Source organism: Macaca nemestrina, chromosome 17 (assembly GCF_043159975.1).
Source record: "Macaca nemestrina isolate mMacNem1 chromosome 17, mMacNem.hap1, whole genome shotgun sequence".
In the NCBI taxonomy this organism is placed as follows: Eukaryota; Metazoa; Chordata; class Mammalia; order Primates; family Cercopithecidae; genus Macaca; species Macaca nemestrina.
This window is the reverse complement of record NC_092141.1, coordinates 43,023,017-43,044,619: the sequence shown is the minus strand read 5'-3', so window position 1 is coordinate 43,044,619 and position 21,603 is coordinate 43,023,017. Positions and strand designations below refer to the sequence as shown.

At 47.3% G+C, this 21,603-nt stretch overlaps 1 long non-coding RNA gene across 1 annotated transcript; it reads right to left on the bottom strand.

Annotated features, from left to right (window-relative positions):
* Positions 1–5,162: 5,162 nt before the first annotated feature.
* On the bottom strand, positions 5,163–14,307 carry LOC139359558 (uncharacterized). The gene is made up of 5 exons (XR_011615611.1): positions 14,160–14,307; positions 11,360–11,423; positions 10,338–10,963; positions 8,861–9,067; positions 5,163–6,384 (listed from the first exon to the last, which is right to left on the bottom strand). It is a non-coding gene; the product is annotated as an uncharacterized lncRNA (long non-coding RNA).
* Positions 14,308–21,603: the final 7,296 nt, after the last annotated feature.

Genomic DNA, 21,603 nt, shown 5'->3' with positions numbered 1-21,603 from the left:
TACTGTGTGATATGCTGAAATGATGGTGAGGACAGGGCCTATGATGACCTGAATAGGGCATAGCCCCTCACTGAAGGAGCTTGCAATCTGGTTGGGGAGGCAGAGGTGGGAACCCTGAGGATTAACCAAGAAACCAAGGGAGCAGAGGCTGTGAAGTGGCAGAGGGAACAGAAGCTGGCTCTGCGGGGGCCTTGGGGCGGCTTCCAAGGGGTGACACGTGCAGGCCTAGGGCGGGTGGAGGGTGATGTCTGCCAAGTAATTCCTGGTGCAGGCCACAGAGGGCCTTAAGTACCAAGGCTGTTACTTCCCCAGCAGGAGTGCTTCATGCGCCGGCCTCACACTAGCAGGTAGGGTGCCAGCTCGATGCTTACTGCATCGTGAGGAGAAAATGTGCCTGTTTTTGCAAAACCTGCTAGTCTCTAACTGACACAGACTGGCTGGATGAGGATGCTTTTCTCACTCACAGAATTCTTCGTACAACAATTTCATTCAAAGAGCAAGCCTCCTTGGTGTCTTTTTCTCTTTTTTTTGGGGGGGGGAAATACACTTGGTATGCAAGCTGTCGCAGACCTCTGCATTGAGCTCCCGGACGTAGGCTCTCTTTTTTTAGTTTTATAAGTTAAATTGTGATAAAATACACATAAATACATTTTACCATCTTAACTTTTTTTTTTTTTTTTACCTTTTTGATACAGGGTCTCGCTCAGTTGCCCAGGTTAAAGTGCAGTGGGGCAGTCACAGTTCACTGCCGCCTCAGCCTCCTGGGCTAAAGGGATCCTCCTTCCTCAGCCCCCAGAGTAGCTGGGACTACAGGCACCGCACCACCACACCTGGCTAACTTTTGTGTTTTTTCTAGAGATGGGATTTTGCCATGTTGCCCAGACTGGTCTCGAACTACTAGACTCAAGCAATCCTTCCACCTCAGTCTCCCAAAGTGCTGGGATTACAGGCATGAGCCACGACACCAAGCCCTAACCATTTCTAAGTGCACAGTTCAGTAGTGTTCAATAGATTCATGTTGTTGTGCAATCAATCTCCAGAACTTTTCCATCTTGCACAACTGAAACTCTACTCATTGAACAGCTCCCCACTTCCTTTTCCCTCCAGATCCTGGCAACCGCCATTCTATTTTCTGTCTCTATGAGTTAAACTACTCTAGATGCCCTCTTCTAAGTGGAATCGTATGGCATTTGCCTTTTTTGTGACTGGCTTATTCACTTAGCATATCATTTTCAAGTTTCATCCATGTGTCAAAATTGATTTCCTTTTTGCAGCTGAATAATATTCCATTGTAGGTATCTACCACTTTTTGTTTATCCCATCATCTGTTGATGGACACTTGAGTTGCTTCCACCTTTTGGCTATTGCAAATCATGCTGCAATGAACATGGGTATACAAATACCTGTTCAAGTCCCTGCATTTAGTTTTTCCAGGTGTATACCCAGAAGTGGAATTGCTGGCTTGTATGGTAATTCTGTTTTTAATTTATTTGAGGAACTACCAGATTATTTTTCACCATAGACTCTTAGACAAGGGAGGAGCTTCAAAAGTCGCATACCCTTGCTTATGGACAGGGAAGTGGGGGCCCGGTGATGAGCTCTTCATCTGCCTCTCGCGTGAGGTGGTGGCCCAGCCAAGGCCACTCTGTTTAGGGTTCTTAGTGCATGCCTCTGACACCTTCGAAGATGGCCAATGGGAACACCAAACTGAGGTGTGATGATTCTGCTTGTGATAAATGGGGTAGACAGGGCACAGGAGCACAGAAATGCAGAGCCTCCTGAAGGTCATACAGCAGGCCACACACAGCCTAGTGTGCTCCAGCTCCCCAAGGCTCCAGAAACCCCTCATGCTAAGTTTAGTTCAGAAGGCAGAGCCTTCCTGTTTGGGTCTGCAAAGCCCCAACAGGCTGACAGGGGATGCCACAGGCCTCAATTTGTCCTCCTGTAAAACTGAAGGAGGCACATGGTCTCTAGGGGCTGTTGCAGATTTGCTCTTCCTCAACTGAGGAAGTCTCAGTTCCTGGGGCATGTTACCAGCCTCCTCTGGTGGAGAAACCAGCAGCCCTTCATTTGGACTGTGTCTTCCCAAACTCCAGGATTCTCTCTGATTTATAGGCAGGTAAACTGAGGCCCCGGAGCACTGCTGAGAGGGTGGCTGAGAACCCAGGCATCCAGACTTCCCCTTGTCTCTCCCTCATCACCATGACTGGGAGGAGACGATGTGCCTTAGCCCCTGCCTATCTGGTGTCATTTGCTCCTAGGAACCTCCCCCAGGGGGTCAACATTGCTGGGTACTGGCTCTCTAGCTCTGGGGGAGGCCCTGTGCCCTTAGGGTCAGCCTATCACCCATGAACCTATTAAGGATGCATGAGGGTTGACATGTGAGTAAGACCCAAAGGCGGCTGGGCCTATAGTAAACCTCCCCATTAGCCACCCCTCCCACTCTGGCTGGCAGGCACTGTGGAAGCATTAGGTGTGGCCAATATCACTTATTTATTACTGAACACTTAGGGAGCTGTTCCAGGCTCCCACCGAGCATGCCCTCCTTCTTCTTCCCTTGTCTCCTAACTCAGGCTGCTCCTCCCTGCCTCAGCCAGTCTGGTCTTGAGCTGCCCAAGCCACCTAGAGAGTGAGCTCAGAGGGCAGGCCTGTCAGAGCCCCACTGCAGCACAGGGCTGGGATTAGCATGATTACCCCAGCATTCCAGGAAAGAAAACAGCCTCTCAGAGTGGGTGAGGGTCTTGCTCAAGGGCACACAGCTGGTGAGTGGCAGAGCCAGGACTTGATCCTTGTCAAGTTTACCAAATGACCAATGACCTGCTGAGTCCCTATGCAGCCTCCCAGCCTCTGGGAGCTGTGCTGGGGAGCAGGGTGGAGGATTCGGCGTGGTCCTGCTTTGGAAGCCAGCGTCGCTCATGGATGATGGAGACTGCAGGTCTGATCTGGGATTCTGGAACGGGCTCTGCTCATTGCTGGCTGTGTGGCCTTGGACCAAGCACTTAGCTTCTCTGAGCTGAACTGCTGCTGCTGCTGCATCCTCATACTGGGAATCATAACCACGCTCACGACCCTGCCTTGTGAGACTGTGAGCCCCATGCCATGATAGTGTGGGCCTGAGGAGCCCTTACTGTTGGTGGTTACTGTTTTTCTGCTATCGTTAGAGCATGGGGACTTTCAGTGGAAAAGAGAAACTGAAGGGCCAGAACCTTGTGAAGGAAAGCCTGACCCCTACTCTGTGGATTCCAGAAAAGTCTGGCTCCTCCCACCTCCTGCCCCTGGAGCCCTGCCTGGGGGAAAAGTCAGCCAGCCCTTCTCTCCCATCTGTCTTATTTCCATTGAGGTCAGAGCCGGAGGAACCTGGGGGATCTTCTTGTGTAGCCACACACCCCCAGGTCCAGAGAGAGAAAGGGGCTGGTCCAGGGTCACACAGCAATCACTGCAGGGAGAGCAGGTCTCTGCCGGCCAGTTTTACGCCTCTTGCCTGTGCTGCTGGCAGTGGGGGCATGGAGCCATAGCTCTGTGAACTTGCAGACATTTCAGCTTTCTCCCTGAGCAAACTCTTATATGAGGGGTCACTGGCAGAGTTCTGTCTCCCAGGAGATCTGATGAAGTGAAGTGGGTGAGAAGACAGCAGGGAGGGAGACAAAAGATGTTTCTGGAGGCCCAGAGAGACGGCAAACCCCAGGGATGGGGAGTAGGGTGAATGGAGTACTATTCAGCACCACGTGCTCAGGAATGGACTCAGTGCTGTGCCAGGATTGTGGGGTTCAGGTTGTGTCGAAGCAATTATTTCAACCATCTGGTAGCATTTGAGGTTTTACCCCAACCCAGCTCATGCTTTCCATTTGCAAGTTGAGAAAACTGAGGTTAAATGGTTCTCGAGAGCACACTGCTTTCATTATGCTTGGAACTCAGCTAGAGTCCACCCTTTTCCAGTCCCATGTTACCCCCACCTGTACTTTCAGCAGACCCATGACCAGGATGCAGGTTTGGTCTGGCTCTGGCCGCCATCTGGTCCCTGCCACTCTCCTAGGTAGGGGCTGTGACTGTGCTTTCTCCAGTTTCCTCTTGCCCTCTGGGCTCTGGTCAGAGCCTGGCCACAGTGGACGCGCCAGGCTGGCCCCTGGTGAGTGGTGACGTCCCGTTTAGCACATTGTCATGCCACCCCCAGGCTGCATCAGCAGCTGCCTGGCTGAATAATTCATCAGGCCTTGTTTACTCTTCCCTTCCTGGCTGTTAGTGGCTCTCAAAACCCTATCACAGCCCCCTCCCAGGTCCAGCTGCCCTGGCCTCCACCCTGCTCTCCAATTTAGCCACCAGAAAGCTGCTCCAGGACCGGGCCATGCGCATTGGCCATGAATTATTCAGGCCTCATTTGACTGGAGCCAGGGTGGATACTGGGGCTGGAGGAGAGTTTGGGCCATGTGGTCTGTGCCATTTGGAGGGCACGTGGAGGAAGCATGTGGAACACAGAGTTGTCTCTGTCTCCATCTCCATCCAAGCTGACACCCACGTCCTGTTGGATCCAGAGTGATCTGCCCATTGTGAGCCCAGGGGAGCACAGGATGCCTCAGGGTGAGAGCTCCCCAACCCTGAAGCACAGAGACCTGCACACAGCACGCTATCGGTGCTCAGGACTGCGGGCTGATTGGCAGGCTGGCCTACATCAATCAACAAGAGGATGACACATTTCATATAAGGGGCGGAGGACACAACTCTGGAGTCAGACAGCTTAGGTGTAAATCCTGACCCTTCTACTTTCCAGCTGACTAAGCTTGGGCAAGTTATTTAATCTTCCTGTGCCGAAGTTCTTCACCTGTGAGACGGGGAGAGCGATGGCTTCCGCCTCACACGGCTTCTGTACACAGAGCAATCGAGATCAGACGTCTACAGTGCTGGGGTGGAATGAGCGCTCAACCTCCAGACCACACTGGATTGTCATTGCATGGTTGGTTGTTTGCCTTTCTCATCGTCCTGAGAGCTTTTTAAAGAAGGTACTGGGTCACATTTTTCTAGATACCTCCAAGAACTAGTACTGAGGTGGCTCCTAGTAGATGCTTGGTAAATGCTTGTTGAATGAATGAATAAATGAATGAGTGAGGAATTGCTCTCCAGAGATGTGATGGGCTGATTTATGAGGCAGTGAGTAAGCTGCTTATTGCTGGGAGTGTTCTGCTGGATCACAATTCACATGGAATTCCGTAGCAAGGATTGATGCCCTGGCTAGAAAGATGGTCTTTAAAGCCTCCTCCCCCATCATTAAGCTGCTGTGGTTCCAGGATTCAATGAATAAATATGGGTTGTAGGAGTTGGTGGTGGTAGTGGATGATGATGACAATGATGGAAACAAGGCTGATGATAAAGAGGCTAAGTCCTAGGACTTGAGGTTGGGGAGGTGGAGAGGAGAAACAGCTGATTCATCAGACTAGCCCATCAGACATTGTGCTCAAGGATAAGGAATTATGGCTTTTTCCTCTGTATTCCTGGTGCCTGGCACATAGTAGGCACGAAATAGTAGTGCACTGAACAATGAATGTTCCTTAGTCCTTAAACAAGCAGGCGATCTGAGGACCTACCCCTTCCCAACCCAGTATACAAATTCCTCAGCCCACCCTGAGCCATCTTCTGTGGTCCTTCTGCCTTGTCCTTTGCCTCAGTCTCTCCAGTCATAAAAATGGGTCGCATCAGCTGCTTCCCTTTCCCTAGTAACATTATCCAAACTGGCTATTTCTGGCACCACTGCAAAAAGAGGGCAGGTGGGGCAGGCCTGCCTGGTGGGACCTCTGACCATCAGGCTTCTGGGAACCATAGGCCATGCCCACACCACAGAGCATTGATAAGCTATTTTGATGTTTCTCTCGCTTTCAGAAAGACAGCTTCCAAGATTCAAGCCCAGGTGGTGCCGGTCTTTTTTTGGAGGTGCTAATTAATAATTTAACTTCATCTAATGATAATGTTATCTTGTTGCAGTTTGTGGATTTATGATTATCTCATCCATCCGGTGCCTAGTGTTTGGCATAGAGTGTGTCTCTGCTGTCTGCAGAATCTGCTACTGGGAGAATTTCCCCACTGGCAGAGGGACCCAGGAAATGGCATGATTATAGAAGGTCTCCTAAACACATTTCCTTGGGAGGGCTCCTGTAGTCTTCAAAGTTGATGGCTTTCTGGAATCTCCCAAGGGCTGTTTTGCCTGGAAACAGGAGGATGGAGCCAGAGACCTATCAGCTGTAGGCATCTCAGTATCAGCGGAAATGGGTATCAAGAAGTCTCAGCCAGGTGCAGTGGCTCGCGCCTGTAATCCCAACACTTTGGGAGGCTGAGGTAGGTAGATCACTTGAGCCCAGGAGTTTGAGATCAGCACCGGCAAGAGGTGAGACCCTGTCTCTACAAAAAATACAAAAATTAGCCAGGCGTGGTGGTGTGTGCCTCTACTTTGAGTTACACAGGAGGCTGAGGTAGGAGGATTGCTTGAGCCCCGGAGGTCAAGGCTGCAGTGAGCTGTATCTGTACCACTGCACCCCGGCCTGGGTAATGGAGAGATACCCTGCCTCAGAAAAAAAAAAAAAAAAAGAAAAGAAAGAAAGCCCCATGTCACAGACTGTCATAGCAGGAAAAGCACCAAGAGAATGTCACATCTGGCCCCTCCTTCCACAGTCAAAGAAGTTGAGGGACTAGCTCAGGAAGGGACTAACTGAGGTTCTATGGCAGCAGTCACAAAACCTGTTTTGAATCCAGGTCCCCTCTTTCCAGCTATGCCCTGCTGTTCTCCAATACACACCTCTCTGCACCAGCTGACCAACCTTCCTTCTCTGGGCACTTGGAGAGAAGTGGTCCAGGTTCATTTGAATGGAGATGGGGTGGGCACTCAGATCCCCTCCTCCTATGTTTGGTGACTACAGCTCCCTAACTGCCCTTCCTCCTGGCAGGTAAGAGTCAATAAGTCCAAAGAGAATGGGTGGGAATGACTGAAAATCCCTTCTGAATGTATGCAAAACGTTTTCACAGCCTCATGTTCTCTCTGTCAGGTGAGTGGCATTTGTACCCCTATTGTCCAGAAATGGGGTGACCTAATTAGAGTCAACTGACTTCAAAAGGCAGCAAAACTAAGGCCAGACGTTAGAGGAGCAGTAGGATTTAGCTGAAGAAATGGGTGAAGAATATTCCAGACAGAGAAACTGTAAGGAGAAATGCTCCAGACTTAAAACTGTAGGATATGACCACTTAGGTGAGCCCCTTGGCCTCTAGGGACTTCAGTTTATTCTCTTGCCATACTAGGAGAGTGCTTGGGGAGGAGGTTGGAGGCAGTGTCTGCACCCAGGCTGAACGTAGGGTTCTGTATGGCTGCTTCTGAATGCTGGACTGGACGATGGAGCAGGGTGAGACTGCTAAACTCCTCCCCTCTGTCCACCTGGGTTCTTGGTTTCCCCTCCCTCCACACAAAGCTGGGCTGTTGACCAGGCCCCAGGTTGGCCTCAGCCCATGCTAATGAGATGTTAATGCTGGAAACCAGACTGACTGCAGCCTCCAAGTGTTTGGGGACCCTCTTGACAGCTGGAAAAGCCCCCCCAGCTACTCTGGGAAGCTTGAGCTCTAAGCTGGGATGTTCCCCCAGCAATTGCGCCTGTCACTTCTCATTACAGCTGATGCCCATAGTACCTGCCAGGGGGCCGTGGGGCAGAACTAGCCATGTTCTCTCTCAAAGACCCCAGGGAGGCTGGAGCCTAGTCTGACACGGTCCCTGGGGACTCAGGAGGTTTCACCGGTACCAGGATCAGGTCTCGCCCATTCGAGATCCCCTTGACTGCAGTTCGTAGTACAAGATCTCACAAAGATCCTTGAGGCTCAGAACAACATGGTGACCTTTGTTTTGACTTCTCCAAGCCGGGGCCTATGACAGTTTGTGTTCAGATGCATCTGCATTGTTACACAATGGATGCTTAGAATTAAAAAACCTTAGAAGGTCAGAACTGAACAAGTCTTAATGAACAGAGAATGCAGGGCGTTTTTATCATTAATTTTTTGTTTGCCTTAAAAATTGTCCAAATAAGATATGTGAAAAACTAACAATGTTTTTAATGCCAAAAGACTTTAAAAAGCACCATCTTTCCCCACCACCCTTCCTACTGCTACTCTTGCTGTCCTGGGACAACACATTTTTAACCCTTTCAACTGCTTCTTTTGCCCTGTGTGTTCATATTTCTAAATAATATGCATATTCTGCTATTTCTGCTTTGTCAGTTTTAGACATCCTCTATTGACTTCCTGCTACAATAGACATAGATTTTGCTTTATTACTCACTTTTCTGTCCCCTTCCTCCTTATGTAGTCCTATTGCAACTTTTAGTCAAACCAAGACCATTATTATAAATGTATAAATGAGGCTCATTCTAGAGTTAAGCAATGGGCTATGATTACATTTTCTTTCCCATACATTTCCCCCTTCAGTGTGGTGAACACAGGTAGTGCCCATTGAATATCTACCTGTTCCCCTACATTCCTCAGCTTCCCTTCTAGTTAAGTTAGGGCCATGTGACTAGAATGATCTTTTCGGGTTGAGGCAGTTAAGAGCCCATGTGGCCCTTCCACCTCTCTCTTCTCTAGCAAGGAGCTTGTACAGGCTGTGGGCTCCATGCTGTACAAATACAAAATGAAGGACTGCCTCCTTATCAGATTCTGATACAAAGGGAAATAAACATTTATATCTATTGCGACATCTAACATCAACTATCCTGATAAATATACCCAGAGGTAATAATTGCTCCATATTTTCAATTGCATAGTTTTCTTAAATGTTTCCAAATGTTGCGTTATATGTGCCATACCATTATTATTAGGATTATTTTCGTAAGTTTTGTCTTACATCATAACATCTATCAGTCTCTCCTCTTTCCCTGGAGTCTTCCCTCCTGGAGCTCTGGGTTTCTTGTTTCAATCTGTCCTGTTACTCTATGCCTGCTGCAAAGCTCACGTCCTGGGAATTTCCTCGGCTACTCTCCCGCGTTGAATCCCCTGGATTCTATATTCTTGGTTTACTTCTCATTTTTGCTGAAGCATATCCTCTGGTACTCTGCAAAGTAAATTTTCTGAATCCTTACACATCTAGAATATATTTAAAGTCTCAACTTATGTTTTAATCATGTGTTTAGCTGTAGAGTTCTCTATTGAGATTAGTTTCCCCCAAGAATTTAGAAGGCAGGGTTTCACTGTTGCCCAGTATCCAGCGTTGCACTCAACAAGTCCTACAACCATCTGATTCATAGTTCTTTGTATGAAACCTGTTACTTTCCTTTATAGAAGCGTTTAGAATCATATCTGTGTCTATATATTCTGAAAATTTACAATAATCTGTTTTGGAGTGGATTTATCTTGTTTTGACCACTTGGTAGGCCCTTTAATCTGAAGGTTCATAGTTTTTAGTGCTAGGAAACTAACTTGAATTATTTCTTTGATAATTCCCTTTGTTGTATTTTCTCTGTTAATTGGGGACCTGTTCCTGGATTAATACTTGTGTGAGTTAACCATGGCTACAATAATGCTATATAACAAACCATCCCCAAACTCAGTGGCTTAAGATGTGGTTACTTATACTCACAGATCTGTGGTTGCCTGAGGGACACTAATTTATGTTGAACTTGGTTGATTGGCATTGCTAGAGTTGACGGGCTTACCCACACCTCTGTGAGCAGAGTAGGGGATGGCTGATGTAGGGTAGTGTTGGCAGGGGGAGTTTGACTCTGCTCCAAATGTCTCACAACTTCCTGGTGGGACCAGTGGGCTAGCCCAGGGATGTTCTTCTCATGGAGATGACAGAGTAGAAAGAGTGAAGGCCCAACCATATAAAAGCTTTCCAACCCTTTAGTCACATCCCATCCACTAACATCCAGTGGCCCAAAGCAAATCAGACTACGGAAACCCAAAGTCAATGTCTTCTTTAATGAGAGGAGCTGCAAGGTCACTTGGCAAAAGGTTTGGATATTGTGATGAGTGAAGAATCAGGCAATCAACGCAATCTACCAAATCCTTTAAAGCTACCCAAATCTTTTAAATCATCATATTTTCTTATTTTTTCCATGTCTTTGCCACTTTGATCTACTTTGTAGATTCCTTTGACACTATTTTACAATATTTGTTGTGTATTTATTTCACATTTTTACTTGCAATTTTCTAGAGCTCTTTCTGGTTCTCTCATTTTTCCTTTTTCATAGCATTCTATTCCAAGTTTATGAATGCAATATCTTTTCTATCTCTTTTAGATTATTTATTAGAGTTTTTCTGTAAGTCTTATTATTATTATTTTTTAGTATTATCTCTTTTTTTTCCTTGGGTCCTCCACTCACGTTTGTTGTACTTATTCTCTGTCTTGGTGGTATAGCATATAGTATGGTGGTCTTAAGGCAGGAGGCAGGACTTGACTCTGGAGGCAGGGCTCAGATACCAAGCCAAATTGAGAACTAGCTAAAACAGGGATGGGACGGAAACACCTTTCCATAAGACACACCCACCAGTGTGACATGTCAGTTTACTATTGCCATGGCAACACCTGGATTTTACCATCCCTGCCCATGGCAATGACCTAATGACCTGGAAGTTACCATCCTTTTTCTAGAAATTTCTGCATAATCTGCTTTATAATTTGCATATAATAAAAAGTGGACTGTAACTATGACTGCAGCCCTGCCTCTGAGCTTCTACTCTGGGCATGCTGCCTATGGTGTTGCCCTGCTCGGCAAGGAGCAATACCTCTGCTGCTGCCGTACACAGCCATTTCAATAAAAGTTGCTGTCTGACATTGACTCACCCTTGAATTATTTCCTGAGTGAAGCCAAGAACTCTTCCGGTCTAAGCCCCAATTTTGGGGCTCTCCTGCCCTGCATCAGTCTAGAGGCAGAGTGCATAGGCATGGAGCTCAGTTCTATGGCTAACTGTACTTGGGCTTGGCTTCTTCCTTCTTTAAAGTACTCATCTGTAAAATGGGAACAAAATAGAAACTTACTTCACAGACTTATTGGGAGGATGAGAAAAGTTACTATATGGAAAACGCCTGGAAGCATACCCAGCGCACATCTAAAATATCTCTTCTCAAACACATGAGTGGTTATGAAAAGTTGATTGGAAGTTTTGTGTTTAGCAGTGAAATTTGTGGAAAGGATAGGGCAGAGTGCTGGCTGGGGAGCCCGTGCCTGCCATTGAAGAGCATACTGGCATTTTAATCTCACCCCCACCCCCCGCTTATCACAATTTCTCCCCCACGATAAATGGCAGTGAAGAGTTCTGTGACTTAGGAGGTCCCGAGGCTCCCACTGATTTCTGTTCAGACTTCCACTTCATCTTCATTTGCAGCTCCAGGTGTCATTCTCACCTCTCTGCACCTGGTGTCTTCAAGGCCTGAGCCCCTGCAGGGTTTGCTATCATTTTAGGGGCTTCTAGAGGAGAAAGGAGATAAAACCATCTTTAACTAGAAGTCAAAGCTGCATTTTCAAACTGTTTTAGCTGCAGAACCTCCAGGCCAAAGGAAACTTTCTGTGACAGCCAGAGTGTAAAGCCAAGCAAGGCAGAGCTACCCGGCTGGAGGGGATGAGGCCTAGAGATCCCCACTTGCTACCCCTCAACCTTCACCAGCTTCTCCCTGAGACACTGGCTGCCAGAACTCAGTGTGAAAACCACTGAGAAACAACAATCCCTGCCCTCATTTTACAAATGATGAAGCCCAGGCTAAGAGAGGAAAAAATATGGAATTTGGCCTTTGACCCCCAGTTCAAAGCTCTCTTTTTAACACTTGGTTGCTTGTGAATAGAGGATGTATGGTGGCTGATTTCTATTTTACAGCGCTCAAAAAGTTAAGGATAATCTCCCCTCCCCTTCAGTAAACTCCTTCTGGGTCCACTGTCCCTGATTCTATCTTGACATTGTATTTTCATCCCTGCCACTTCCAGGGATAATAACAAGGGGTACATAATTGCTATCTGTTGGGTAAAGTAGCTCTACCTTTTATTTGCCATAAAATGTTCTCTTCCCATCCTTTGACCCCGACCAGCCCCTGTGACCTAAGCTCCCACTAGTCCCCTTCAGGATTCTAGTGCCCCACTCAGCAGGGCCACTGACTGTGCCCCCACACATTCCAGGTCATGGATTCTAACAGACAGCCAGGGCGTAGAGCACGCCCATTCTTCCATTTCTCTGTCTCTCCAGGGCAAAATTCTGTCTTTTTTTCAGCAAAAATGCTACCTTTAGTAAGTCTTGCCTTGAGTACTTTACTTCATCTCTGGAGCATCATTTATTCATCTGTAAAATGAGCAGAATGGGGCCTGCCTTACTGGGTTTTGGGGAAGACTAAATATGCTAATGTATGAGTTGGCACAGTGCTAGGCACCTGCAAAAAATGACTCAGTAAATGTTAGCTATTATTATTGTGTGTTCATCCATTGTAAAATGTCCCATTCTGTCTTTTGGTGTATGTCTAATTTATCCACTAGTTGGATGGATATTAGTCTTGACTGCACATTAGAATCACCGGATGGGGTGGGGAGGGGGATTTTAATGAACATGGATGCCTGAGCCCCACTCTAGATCAAATGACTATGAATCTTGGGGGATAGGGCCCAGGCATTTAAAAAGCTTTCCAGGCCATGGATTCTAACCAATAACCAGGATGGAGAATGCTGAGCTGGACCATGAGCTGCCTGAGAGCAAAGTCAGGCACTGCCCATTTTTGTATCATACATAGCACCTTGTATCAAGCATCCTGTAACTGCTGAATGAATGAATACACGAGCAAGTGTTAGACACAACGCAAAAATTAGAATGAGAAGGTCTTTGTGGTATGGATTTTTGTATTGAGGGTAACGAGGATCAGACCTCATTGGCTGGAATGTTATTAGGAGCCTAGCAGGGTGTTATTGGAGGGCTGTGTGTGCCTGAGAGTGGGGCTCTGCACCCCAGTCTGGGGAGTCATATCTCTATGTAGCCTGTAACTTACAAAGTGCTTTTACAGACCTAATAGAGATCGCATGAATAGGCACTATTCTTATCTTACTCTTTGGACAGATGAGGAAAGTGTCCAGAGTCATTATGAGTTGCCCAAGGTCTCCCAGACAGAGGGCTGCAGAGCCAGGCATGGACCTGTGTCTCTGGACACCTGGTCCCGTGCTTGGTCAGTCTCTTTGGAGTAAGGCTCACAGTTGCCCATGCTGGCTTCTAGGAGTAAAGTCATGCAGAAGGGATGCAGGGAAGTGAGGAGTCTCTCTCTGAGAAGTTGGCTTCCAGACTCCAGTTCCTCTTGGAAAAATGTGGAAGAAATCCTGGGTGCAATTGCTGTGTGTGTGTGCATGTGCTATTGTGTGCCCCTGCGTGTGTGACCGTGCTTGTGAACTTCTTGCTGCTTGTGTGTGGTGCGTGTGGCTGAGCATGTGTGCCTGCCATGGTGCTGTGTGTTGCTGTTTGCCAATCTATGTGATTCACGTCTGCTGTTGCTATGTTGCATGTACATGTTGTGTGTGCTGTGAGTTTAGAAGCCTCTTGAGCTCCTCGAAGTCTGCTCCTCCAGCCAGGAGGCCCATGGTCTGGCTGGGAGTCCAAGGGCTGTAGTGACTGTCCCTGTTCAGGAAAGAACCCAGAGGAGAATGACCTTTCTCTCCAGGTCTGGGTCCTGCTCCTCTCTCTCCAGCACCCCGCACCTTCCCTCTCCCTGGCCCCCACTGCCCTCACCATGATGGCTTCTTGACAGAGAAAAAGTAGGCAAAGTGCAAAGATGCTGCCCATGGCTTTCCCAGCCCCGTGCCCCGCCTCACTGCCTTGCTCCTGCTGAGCCTTCCCGTCTGCCAGGCTTGGCTTCTGCAGGAAATTTCCCTGGGCACCTTTACTCCCAACTGTGTGTTAATTGCTTAGTCTGCAGCCTCCCCATCCACCTCAGAACTGAGGGACAGGGTCACCTTGCTACATAACTTTTCCCCTGTTTGAATGATAGTAATAAGAGGCAACCAGGGGCCAGGGGAGCAGGTTGACAGGGTACCTAAGCCAGGGCTGTGGCCACCACAAGGAAGACACTGAGTATGAGGAGCTGAAATACACAAATCTGGCCCTCTTGCCCCACTCCTGTCCTCCCTCCTCGAATCTAAATGCACTCATTTCAGGTTGGAGGTCTTTGAAGGGAGATGACTTACCTGGTTGCCCAGAGACCTGTAGGTGATGTGCCAAGCCTGTTTCAGTCCAGGGGAAGAGTCCTTTTCAGGAGACAGCATGAGGTGAGGGGTGGTAGCCCAGAGGGGTGTAGACTCACCTGCTTGGAGACAGGAGAATGGCTTAGGTGGGCCAAGCTCCTTCCTCATTTTACTCTCATTAGTGACATCACACTAGCCCCTCTTCTGGCCCCTCCCATGAGTGAGACTATCTTCTTTTTCCCAATTCCTACTCCCCTACCCACACATCCCTGTGGCTTTCTTCTTAAGGTCATGGGTCTGATGGCTTCTTACAGCTTTCTGGAAATCTTTTCATTTTTATGAGAGTAGACTGAGGCTGAAGACCAGAATTCTTTCTTTCAAGGGCAGAAGAATCTTAAATTCTAGTCCCAGACGCTATGATCCTGATACTGCGTGACCTGAGTACATCATTGCTGCCCCTCTGTATTTTGGTTTCTTTACCAATAAAAGAATCAAAGACTTTACAGGCAGCTCCATACTCTGCCACAGGGCCTCACAGTGGGATTTTAGAGTGCTCTGTGTGTGGATCCAGGCCCCTGGGACATCCAGCCACACAGTCAAGGAAGTTCTTCCAAGGGAGGTCCTGGTAGTGATGGAAGACCACGGTGGGGGTAGTAAGTAGCTTTCTGACCTTCCTCTTCAAGGACAAGCCAGATGGCCAGTGAATAGAGCATTGGATTAACAGACAGGACTTACCAGGAGTGGGGAGACCTGCCCAGGCCAGGGCAGGGTCCACCAGACTGTGAGTTCCTGAGGGCATGTCTGGTTCATCTCTCCAGTTCTTCATATTCTGTCTCCTTAGACCTGATGCTCAGGGAATGTTTGTTACAGAAATGGATAATTGAATGGAGAAGAGAAGATCAAGTTTGTGAGATAAAAAACTAAGGAAAGAAGAGATCTTGGAATGCTGGACCAAGTGGAAGAAAAAAGAGGAATTAGAAGGGGATGACAAGATAGATTAAGGCTGTGTTGTGCTATGGTGACAAACAAGTCCCAGATCTCAGTAGCTGAAAACAGCAAAGGTTTATTTCTCATTCATGCTACATGTCTACGTGGGTTGGCAGGGAAACTGTTCATTTTAGTCACTCAAGCATGTAAGTTGATGGAGCATTGAACATGGCCAGTCACTACGTTAGAGAGAAGAGGGTCTCACTCTAGCCATTAGCCCAGAAGTAACACTTTCATTTGTACTGCATTGGCCAGAACTAGTCACATGGATACTTTTATTCACAATTCATTGGCCAGAACTAGTCACATAGTTACTTTTGCTCACAATCTATTGGCTATAACTAGTCACATGATTACTCTTACTTGCAATCATTTTGCCAGAACTAGTCACATGATACCTCCAATAACAAGAAGACGAGGAAAAGCAATCCTACCATATGCCTAGAAAATAGAAATGGAAACTCTTGATAAATAGCCTTAATGAGTAATTGAAGAATTAGCCATGGAGAGCCGGAAGGGGAGGGGTGCAGCGGGCATTCCAGATCTTCACCCCCGCAACATGCTAGAGTTTCAAGCCTGTGGGTTGTGCTTCGTTAAGATCTTAAAGTCATAAACTGGCCCTAGAAGTTAATGGGGTTAGGCAGGCTGCACATGAATTGAGTACCAACTATGTGCAAGGCTATGATGAGCACTGGAAATGTAAGATAGACACAGCCCATACCCTGATGGAGCCAACAATTAGATAAGAAATACATTAAAGTATGAAATAGCATGAGGATCTGATATCCTAGATTCCTGTTGGAAATGGACCAGCTGAGGAAAGAGGAGACAGTATGGCTTGTAGCTACACTTAGTGGTTGCTATATTTTTTCCTATCGTATCTCAAGATTTAGACTGCCCATAAGTAGTCACAGGTCAGTACAATTACATAGCTTCAGGTTCCTGCCTCTACCTCTGTCCACACCTCTCCAAGATTAGGAGCCTTTTTAAATGAAGATACTCCTGAAAGAGAAGCAAAGACTCACATCAAAGTCTTAAAAGCACATAATGTTGTCCCAGTAAGTTATGTGCTCTTATTAATGGGACTGCTTCCTTCTGATTACATTTTTATGGACATTTTCCTGGTGACTTTGTGCTAGCCTTGTTCTGAGCTCCCCAATTCAATTGGTAAAAGGCCAAAATGAAAGACAGAGAGGGAAAGAGACAGCGAGAGAGGAAAGAAGAAAGGGAGGATGGGTGGGGAGGAGGGAGGGAAGGAAGGAAGATTGGGCTTTCATTGCAGCAAGATGTGTTTCCTTTACAATCATTTGGAGGAAAATTCCTCCCTCACTGATAAGGTTTGGCTGTATCCTCACCCAAATCTCATCTTGAATTGTAATCCCTATAATCCCCACATATCATGGGAGGGATCTGGTGGGGAGTAATTGAATTATGGGGGCGGTTTCTCCCATGCTGTTCTCGTGATAGTGAGTGAGTTCTCATGAGATTTGATGGCCTTAAAAGCATCTAGCATTTCCCCTGCTGGCGCCCATTCTGTCTCCTGCTGACCTGTGAAGAGGTGCCTTCTGCCATGATTGTAAGTTTCCTGAGGCCTCCCAAGCCAGGCAGAACTGTGAGTCAATTAAAACTCTCTTCTTTATGAATTACCCAGTTTCAGGTATTTCTTCATAGCAGGATGAGAAGACTAATACCGTTACCAAATTTTGGCTTTGTGCAATTTGGCTTGGATTAGGGAAATCAAAGGACCTGTAGTAGTAATACTTGAGTAAATACCAAATCTAACAAAGTCAGAAGAAGAGAAGAGGAGAAATTACATATATATGCTCACTTAGGAGCTACAACTTCACTAAAGAACTAGCTGTCAGTCATTGGATCCTTTTGTGGCTCCTTTTTGCCCTCAGAATAGAATCTAAATTTCTGAGCTTGGATTAAAAGACCTTTATGATATCACCCTGTCTTTTCCTCTAGCTTCCCCTCACCTTTGACGTCTACCTACACTCCACAATCTAGTTCTAGGCTGCATACCTTACACTTACCCAAACATAGTTCATGTCTCAGTGCCTTTGAATTCACTGCTTCCTCTACCTGGAGTGCCCTCCCAGTCACCTATTTGGAAAATTCTCCTCATCCTTGTGTCTGTGGATCAAGCATCTTTGGTCTTCTTTAAGCCACTACTCTCTTGTACAAGCTTCTATTACAGTTCTTATCACACTGACTGACAATTGTTTCCATGCATGTCTCTCCAGTTAAGCTGTAGAATTCTTGAGGACAGTGATTGTTTCTTACTCTTTTTTTTCTGTTGTACTTATTATAAGGCTTAGCATACAGCAAGGGTTCAGTATATGTAATAAAATAAGTGAATAAATGAATGAGTTGGGAGGAATCTAAAGGGTTACCTAGTGTAAACTCCCTCTCAAAACAATAATTTTTACCTGTAGCAGGGGTCAACGAATTATGGCTTGTGGGCCAAATCTGACCAGATGCCTGCTTATAGGAAGAAAGTTTTATGGGAACACAGCCACATCCATGTGTCTATTGCTTACAGCTGCTTTTGCACTACAGCAACAGAGTTGAGTAGCTGGGATCCTATAGCCCTCAAAGCCATTTCTGATCTGGCCTTTTACCTACCACTGTTTTATAGCATTGGCTTTTAATCTTTTTTGGACCAGAGACACCTTTGAGACTTTGATAAAGGCTTTGAGATTAAATGTATGAACATACATAGAATATGTTGCATCCAATTTCATGAGGATAAATGACTCCTTGAAGTCCATTAATCAATCCCCTAGGGATTCACAGACACCAGGTTAAAAATTCTGTTGCCCAAGGCTAGTGAGGCAAGAGCTGAGAAAGTGATGGAAGTGTAGTCCAGAGGTAGCTGGGGAAGTGAAGAGGGGTAAAAGTCGTATCTCTTAAAAAATTTAAAAATAAGGCATTGCCCTAAAGGATTCCTGACACCTTTCATGTGGTGTCTCAGTCCCAAGGAACTCACAACTATGCATCATGTTGCTTGTTTGAGGAAAGCGCAATTTGCAGGGAAAGCCTCCCCTCACACTCACCTGAATTCTGTATCCTTACAATTTGAACCCTTGGTCCTCCTGGATGTTCATACTGTGGCCCAATGGGCACAACCCCATCTCCACAGCCAAAGTGGAGAGGCAAGGAAAAACCAGAAGGCAGGAGAGAACATGTTTACTCTCATCTTCCGAAGGAGAGGCATGAAGGGGAGGGGGAAAAGAAGGGAGCTTGGGACCATTACAGTTGATCATATCCAGCTTTCCTTTCTTAAAAACAAGAGCGGGTAGAGAATGTGTACACTGGAGAGCTAATGAAGTCATGAGCAATAGGAGGCATTAGGCCTCTGGGAAGCAGATTGTGGACCAAACGAGCTCATATTTTAGCAGAATTATTAAATTAGCAGATGAAGGGAACACATTAGACATTATGAATCTTGCTTTTAGCAGAGCCCTTGATAGAGGGTTGTGCAGATGCTTGCTAAATTCATTCCATTCGGGTTGGAGGGAAGTTGGCATCACTGGGATCCCCCCTGGAAGGGACAAGGGGGTGATGTTAAGTGTATATCTGGGCCAGGCATTGTCTGGGGGCTTTATTCAATACCACAGCACTTGGCAAGGAAGAGGTTATTGTTCCCATTTCAGAAGAGAAGTTGCACTTAGAGAGGTAAAGTACCTCATCTCAGGTCGCACGGGGTCAGCGATTGAGCTCATGGTTGGAGTCAGGTCTGCCTTAGTCCAAACCAGTGCTCTTTCCCCGAGGGGAAGAAATACCTCCCTGCTGGGATCTCATGGGAACTACTTAGAAATGGAGCAACACTCGAGACTGGGACAAGAGAGATAGGTGAGGTAAGAGCTGGGGTCAGGCAGAGTGGGCTGAGAACTTCAGGTAGGGCTTAGTGAAGGCATAGGAAGGGAGCTGGGTCTCCAGGGGCAGGGCTGATTCTAAATTCTGCATTTCAGGAAGGTGCAGCCAATGGGCAGGTACTCAGAAAAGGGGAAGTGAATGGAATCCACATCCTATGGGGAATGGTTGTGTGAACAAACAGGACTGTCTCTTGCCAAAATATTTAGAGTTATGTCCTGGAGGGTGCTGGAGACCGCTGTTCCTTAAGAGGATTGAGTGGGTCATCCAATGCCTCACAAAGAGGCTGAGAGAACTTTGCTGGGAGGTGTTCAGCATTGTAGGGAGTGAGCTACCCTTCCTTGAAGACATTCCTGGAGCAGGCATGGAATGGGAGGAGAGCCTGACCCTAAAGCCTCTCTCTATACTACAATTTTTTACCTTCTGAAGTCAGGCATGAGAAAGAATGTCCCAATAGCAAAGCTTTCCAGAGCAGCCTGCAGGTGTTTGGGAGTAGAGCAGGAGAATCTGTATTTATCTCTGAGATTTAGTGACCAACTACGTGCTTGCACACAAAAGGGATGGACTCAATGGCCGCTAGAGACTCCCCTAGCCTGAGGATTGCTTGCATGCGTGGGTGATTGACAGGCTTTCCTGAATTCTCCTAGCATGATGTGGGAAGTTTGGGAGCTTCACTTCCAGGGAACATTCTCTAGCAGTGAGATCCAGACCCACCATAAACAGGAGAAAAGAGAGAAGGCAAATGGGAGGTGACTGAAAAGGACAATGGTCCAATCCAGCTGCCTGTGAACCTTTTCTGAGGTTTTACTGTGTGCCAGAATCTAAAACAGACAGGAAACGAGCTACGAGAAGCCTGTAGTGCAGCAGACAAGGTGAAGCATGGTCATCACTTTCTCAGACAGGCTGGACATAGCCACAGGTCCCAAAAGAGGACAGATGAGGTCATGGGCTTGCTCAGAGCTGTGAGAGATCACCTCTATCTAGGGCATGTCTGAGTGTGTCCCTGAAGCAGTGGTCTTCATAATCCTGCAGCAGATTTGGCCATAGGGAGCTGGAGGAGGAGCACCAGAGGCATGGTAAGAGATGAGTGGTGGGGAGTAGTGGGGATGTACAGGAAGGTGGAGGGGCCACATTTCACAGGGCTCTGCAAGCCAGGCTGGGTTCTGACACTGGAGCCAGTAGGTGCCCTTGAATGGCCTCTTTCCATATAGGAAAGCAAGGGTTCCATGCCAGAGAAGAGCAAGATCAGGATCGTGTTTCAGGAGCATAAATGTGACTCCCATGTGGAGGTTGGAATGGAGTGCATGAGACTGGAGCCAGGAGGCCAGGGAGGGGTTCCTTGCAGAAAGGCAGGGATGTTGGCAGCCTCTGTTTGATAGCTTAAAGAAGCTGATTAGCAGCATTCTCTATTTGTGTATGTGTGTGCACACCTCCAAGTGAATGTGCATTTCTCCAAGTGTACACTTTTGGATGTAAACATGGTTTGTATATGTCTGCTTGTGACTGTGCTTCAGGGTGTGTGATGTCCAGCTTGCTGTGAAGTGGCACGGATACCTGCCCCAGGAATTGTGAGACGAGTTCTGCACATGTGAGTGTGGGAGTGTGCCATCCCTGGCTCTCCAGGGAGCCCAAATCCTGCTCTCAGGCTGTGGTGACAAGTCAGGCAGACAAATCTTGCCACAGCTCCCATCACCTTAATTCCATCTGTGTGTCTTGTGCCACCACCCCTTATAATGGGTGGGATTCTCCACACAGGACACTGTCGGATGGGCTGCCTGCATCTCATGGGGGCCTCCCCATTCCCACACTGTCCTCACAACCATTTTCCACCACCCCCACTTTGTGCTCTTGGATTACACAATAACTGCCTTGACTGGGAGGTGCAATGCCAACCATTTCTAGTTGTTCCTTCAGCAGAGAGATGTGAGGGTGCTGTGGTAGGCCCCTGGTACTGGCTGCAGGACAGAAGAGGACCTCTCTCCCTCTCCTCACCATCTCAAGGCTTACCCTACACTATTTCAGCCAGGACCCCCCAAATGCTTGGACCAGGATCAAAGCCAGAATGATCCTGCCATTTTTGACTGGAAACACAAGGCTTACCCCTACTTGCTTGGAAGGCAGCCTGGAGGAGAAGGGGTGAGAAGCCTTTGTCAACAGAGTGAGGGTCCCAGACCACAGCCTGGCCCTCCCTTTGACCCACTAGGTGACCTGTGTTAGATCCTATTTTAGCTTTAGTGTTGTTGTTGTTGTTGTTGTTGTTTTTATGTGTGGTATGTGGCCAAGCTGTTTTGTCTGGAGCCTGGGATTGGAGGAAGGTATTGGGACTGTCATCCGTTGTGCTGAAGTGTGGAGTCCTGTGACTGGACTTGGCTGGGCAAGTCCTTTATCAAGTACTTTATGCTGGTAAATGTTTAACAGCTGGCTGCCTGCAAGCAGAAAGCCTTGATTTGTAGGGTTTGCCAGTTTCTCTGGTGTAAATGCTCCCACCACAACAAATTGCAGTCCGCTAGCATGAAACCACTGAGCATGGAGATAAAAGAGATGTTCACACTCGGCCCTTGTGAGCTGGTAGGGGTCGGAT